The sequence below is a fragment of the Tachyglossus aculeatus genome, chromosome 8 (assembly GCF_015852505.1).
Source record: "Tachyglossus aculeatus isolate mTacAcu1 chromosome 8, mTacAcu1.pri, whole genome shotgun sequence".
In the NCBI taxonomy this organism is placed as follows: domain Eukaryota; kingdom Metazoa; phylum Chordata; class Mammalia; order Monotremata; family Tachyglossidae; genus Tachyglossus; species Tachyglossus aculeatus.
In genome coordinates this window covers 27,442,259-27,448,202 of record NC_052073.1, presented here as the reverse complement: position 1 = coordinate 27,448,202, position 5,944 = coordinate 27,442,259, and the positions used below count along the sequence as shown (strand labels likewise).

The 5,944-nt window shown below is 42.0% G+C and overlaps 1 non-coding gene across 1 annotated transcript; it reads right to left on the bottom strand.

Annotated features, from left to right (window-relative positions):
- Positions 1 to 4,683: 4,683 nt before the first annotated feature.
- Positions 4,684 to 4,821, bottom strand: LOC119931872. Its single transcript, XR_005452177.1, has one exon. It is a non-coding gene; the product is annotated as a small nucleolar RNA SNORA7 (small nucleolar RNA).
- Between the last annotated feature and the right edge of the window lie 1,123 nt (positions 4,822 to 5,944).

Genomic DNA, 5,944 nt, shown 5'->3' with positions numbered 1-5,944 from the left:
TAGGGCATTTGCAAGAACTCTGGTTCTGGCAAAGAAAAAAAAGTGCTTACTGATGCAGGTAATGATGAAAAAATGGACCTTGAATTCTAGGAAACTAGATAATTTAAGCCAAAAAAGTCAAGTGTACCTGAAAGATCTCGATAATTTCAACCCATAATACATCATGGTTATTTCTTTGTATAAACATGACTTAAAAGGAAACATCTTTCAAACTTTGGCCTTTCAGCTCCCTATAGTGAGGGCAGATCTTTTCCAATTACAATTTCCATGGCATAACCCCTCACATCCCCACAATGGAATACATTCAACTGAATTAAATTAGTCTATTACAGGGAAGGAATGGTGTTTCCTTATGGGGTGGTGGGGGGGGGCAAAACTCAAAACAACAACATGACCCTTAGGCTTATTTAGACTTGAGAAGCAGTGTGGCTCAGAGGAAAGAGCACAGGCTTTGGAGTCAGAGGTCAAGGGTTCAAATCCCAACTCTGCCACTTGTCAGCTGTGTGACTTTGGGCAAGTCATTTAACTTCTCTGTGCCCATTACCTCATCTCTAAAATGGGGATTAAGACTGTGAGCCCCATGTGGGACAACCTGATCACCTTGTAACCTCCCCAGTGCTTAGAACAGTGCTTTGCACATAGTAAGTGCTTAATAAATGCCATTATAATTATTATTATTATTATTATTTACAGGAGGGTATTGTTTTCCACAACTATGTAACTTTGGCCCCCAATTCCCCCACCTATTGTTTTACTAGGAAGAAATAGATTGGGTGTTAAAAGATGAGGATGGGAACTTTAGGAGAAATGATTCAAGGAGAGCCAACCTCCTTTCTTATGGAAAACTCCACTTGACAGAACAGAACTTATTTTGCTGAAACAAATAGTCTCATTAAATTGTTTGCAGGGCAGAATCCGTTCCTGGGTTTAGAAACTAAAACCCACCCCTTTGGAAAAATGGGTAATTCCTCTCCCAAAACTATTTTGGTTGGCATGAAGGCACTACCTAAACCTGAAGAGGTCAGCCTCCTTTCTATGGTGAAACCTTTCACTTTTCAGTTTTCTCTCAGATGTTAAAGTTGTATCAGCATTACCAGAAATGTATTTCCCTCTGCCAGTTATGGCAACTGAGATAATAAAATGATCAGTCATTAAGCAATTTAAAAGAAGGCAACTTGTCTCCCTATCTTGATCAGGTTTTAGTTTTGGAGCTTAAGCTAGCTGTGTAATCATTCTCCATCATCATGATAATTGTACCATTTAATTGCTTACTCTGGGCCAAGCATTGTACTAACCCCTGGGGTAGATACAAGATAATCTGTTGGACCCAGTCCTGTCTCATCTGGCTCTCACGGTCTAAGAAGAAGGGAGAACAGGTCTTCTATCCCCATTTAGCAGATTAAGAAATGGAGGCACAGAGAAATTGAGTGATTTGCTCAAGGTTAAACTGCAGACAAGTGGCAGAGGCGGGATTAGGCTTGTGCTCTTTCCACTAGAACATGCCGCTCACTCTCCAATAATCTCAACAAATGTCCATAGCATTCCAGATTCCGTGACTGATAATGGACTGAAAGCAGCTCTTCAGTATGTGTCCCCAAACAAAGGCCTCCCGAAAGAAAATGTGTTTGGCTATATTCCATGAAGAGGTGAATGCCATTTCATGGCCCATTTAGAATAGTTATTGTCCTTAAGTAATGTACAATTACAGATTTACTTCAGGCTGCCACTCACTGAGCTCTTTCATGAAAAGAAATGCCAACTTTTGGGGGAAACCATCTGTTAATGAAGAATAGTGACTGTATAGAATGAAAGCCCTTCCTTTTAAACTAGCACCAAGTTTGGGGAGAAAGCTACTTAGAGTCTGAGGGGTTGGTTTTGGCTGGTTGCACCTATATAAAGTCTTAGAAACTACCTTAGATAAAGTTCATCCTACCTTAAAAAGTTAAAATGATTCACTTTGAAATGAACTAGAAGTCTATGTTTGCAACATTGAATGCGGAAATTGGCGCTTGTGCTCTTTGGGGGAAGAGAGCTCCAGGTTTGGCATTGGACCTTATTTCCAAACTCTTTCTCTATCAGTTTGAGATAGTCCAGGTCTGGCTTGAAATCATTTACTCCTCCTAACAAGAATTGCACAAGAAATTCACCACTCCCAAAACATACACACACACACCTACAATCTGAAGTTGGTTTAAACAGACATTTCCAAGTTCTTTTTTTTTATACTTCTAATTATGCTTCAATCTCCATTGTTTGCAGCACCCTTTTCAAAGGGGGATAATAACATTGCTGCTTTTACTGTCACAATCCATGTTTTAATTTACGTATCATTCGTTTTTATTTCCTGTGTTTTCACTAGGCTAGAAATGACATTTTAAAGTCGTTTGTTTTTAAATTTCCTTATTTCTTCCTCCATGTGATCTTTGGGTGTGATGTCATTCATGATGACAGCCCAGTGCAACGAGTAAGTTTGTCAAAGAGTATTGCCTCTATTGGCAAATCTGTTACAGGACATTTGTACCCTTTATTGGTGATGGATTATTTTGTGAATCAAAGGCACAGTAGTCATAGGGATATCAGATGCCAAGCAGTGCATCGTAGAAATAAGAAAACCTAAAGATCTATCATCGAGAAAGTCAAAAATCAAAGTCAACTTTCATTGACTTTTTCTTCGACAATCTTCAAGCTCAAGTTGACAAATCACTGGAACGGCCCCGGGCCCACCTCCCAAAAATCATTCGAGGGAAGGAGAAATTTCTGATGGAATTGGTCTTGGATTCACCATACTACCTCAGCAACCCACTGTATGGCCATCGGAAGCCCACTTCAGAGCCCTTGGAGGAAATGCCTCCAGACAGAAACGCAAAGCCTCATGTCCGAAATCCATCAAGCCCGGCATATTTCAAGATTAAGTGTAGCCATTTCAAAGAAGTAAAGGCATGCTATGTAAAATACCCAGTATATTAAGTGGTGGCTTTCCCTGTCTAAATTCACTTCACTCTTGGGGCTTCGTGTCTAATTGCTGCTTATATCAGCTTCTTTCGGGCAGGTCCTCAGTAAGGGGGCATTTTCCTAGATCCTTGGGAAGTGGGCTGAATGCCTCTTAAAAATCGTCAAGTTGGCTATCCTTCCTTCCTCTTCCTCCCACTCACTCACTGCTAACTAGCCCGTTCCTTTAATGCCAGAGACTAAAGAGAGTTGCACAGGGCAGCTTCCCACAGAGCACTGCCAGGCACCTAACATATGCTTGGCATCATGGGATGACGGGGTCAGTCAGGGCCAGTGAAGTGTAAAGGCGAGGGAAAAACAAATCCCTCTGGAACCTGGTTGGGAGCCACATCCAATAGATAGACGACACTTATTAACTTTCCCTGCGGGGCTCAGAGGTCAACACCAAAGGTCAAGGAAATTAGTAAGAGCTATTTTCTTAAGGAAACGGACAGTAGAGAGGGTTAGGTAAATGCAGCCGAAAGGGCGAGTTTTAAGGTAGGGCCAGAGAAATCGAGAGCGGAACTCAAGATTCCCCCCCATCCAATTAAGGGAGGCCAGCATCCATTCATCTCTGGCTATACCTGGGGTTTTCTCCACGCTGTAGGGAAACTCACTTTATTAATCACACATGGAATTACCCCCAGACCCCAGAAGCATCTGATTTATGACCTCGCCAAAGTCACAGGGAGGGAGGAAGAGGGGTTTGCACCATACCAGATTCTGTAAGCATATGGGCAAACTTGTACTTTAGGACGGGGACCATATGCTCTACTTCAGTGGCCATATGCTTAGAATGTTTTTTTTCTATAGTCTGTAAGAATTTGTGAGCCTCCCTCCTCCTATTTTTCTTTCCCTGCTCACTGTAATTACAGTTACGATGCTACTGGTGAGAATGAAAGAAGGTTAGGCATGGACAGCGGATTCACTCAGCACCCATACATCTGGAATCCTTCTCTTTGGGTGAAAACAATTCTTCTCGGGGATTTTTATCTTGGGAAAATTAAGGGAACTCTCCACTCATGTTGGAGATTAAGTGGAGAATATGGGGCTGAATAATAAGAACTGTGGTACTTGTTAAACACTTACTGTGTGCCAAGCACTGTATAAGTGCTGGGGTAGATATAAGATAATCAGGTTGGGAAAATAATCCCGGTCCCTCGGGGGGATCACAGTGAAAAGTGGAGGGAAGACAGGACTTTCATCTCCATTTTATAGATGAGGAAACAGGCACAGAGAAGTTGTGACTTGCCCAAGGTCACACAGCAGACAAGAGACAGAAACAGAATTAGAACGCTGATCCTCTGACTCTCAGGCTTTCCACTGGGCCAAGTTGCTTCTCATGTCAGGAGTCAGAGCTGGATGGGTATGGCTCAAGAAGAAGAGTGAGGCAGATTTCTGATGATGTGACCCCGTCACTCTGGAATAGCTTTGTTTAATTTAAATGCTGATGCCTTGGCAATTAAGTTCTTGTCTTATGCTGTCGAGTCATCTGTGACCCATAGTGATGCCAAGGACACATCTCCCCCAGAACTCCCCACCTCCATCTGCAATCATTCTGGTCGTGGATCCGTAGAATTTTCTTGGTAAAAATACTGAAGTGGTTTACCATTGCCTCCTTCCATGCAGGAAACTTGAGTCTCCACCCTTGACTCTCTCTCCCATGCCGCTGCTGCCCAGAACAGGGGAGTTTTGACTTGTAGCAGATTGCCTTCCACTCGCTAGCCACTGCCCAAGTTAGGAATGGAATGGATATGCCCATGCTTGACTCTCCCTCCCATAGTTAAGACTGGTAGAGTACTGGAAACTCTCCAGGTGTGACCCTGAGAGGATAATTGAGTTTTAGAAATGGCAATTAATGAACAAAGTTCTGGAGGGTAGTCAGGATCCAAGAATCAAGGCTCTGCTCACTTTAACACAGCTACGCTGAGTTGGACAAGTGAAGAGAATGAGCGAAAGTGGAGATCCAAATGGCTGCTGTATGAACTGTAAACTCATGGTGGACAGGGAGTCTATCTACCTACTCTGTAATAATGTACTCTTCCACATGCTTAGTACAGTGTTCTGCACACAGTAAATGCTCAATAAATAGGATTGATTGAAAGATGAAATTGGGAATTGAAAACCAGGAGGCATAGGGAACATTTTGAGGACATGGAAAAAATAAAAGCCTCAAACTGTGCTGAAAACTAGGAATTGACTGCTGAGGATAGACCAGCACGATTCATTCAGTTGTATTTATTGAGTTCTTACTGTAGACAGAGCACTGTACTAAGCTCTTGGGAGAGTACAATACAACAATAAACAGAAACACATTGCTTTAAGAAAGTAGTGGCTCTCCTAGCAAAAGTTTTGCAGGGACTGAGAGAAAAGGAGGCAAAAGAGAAAATAGCATCAGGTGCTGCAAAAATTTAAGCACATCGCAACAAGGGAACACGTTTTTATGTGTCCAAATTGGCTGAGGTTGTGAGTACCACCTTGGCCCTTTAAGCCACACACACACATTTGTAGGTGAATTTCACCTTTGGCCTTAAAAAAAATATTATATATATATATATATGTATATATATATACACGCACACACACATATATATCTCAATGGCATTCTGGGATTAGTGTTTGATCAGGGGCAAATGTATTCGCGGAATCTTTGTGTTTGACTTCCCTGGATTATCTAGGCAAGAACTGTTTTCCCCCTTCAAACCCTCTGATTTATGCAAATAATTACATCAAAACTTTTCCTGTGAGTTACTGTGGAAATTTGACATGGAACGCATGTATTTAACCTAGGGTGTACCTAGAAAAATATATTTATCACAAAGAATCCCTTTGAACATGCACCACTGACTCAAGAGCCTCAGCCAGAGGAAAGCAGTTGAAAAAGAGGCAGCATGGCCTAATGAAAGAGCACAAGCCTGAGCGTTAGAGAACCTGGATTTTAATCCCGGCTCTTTTA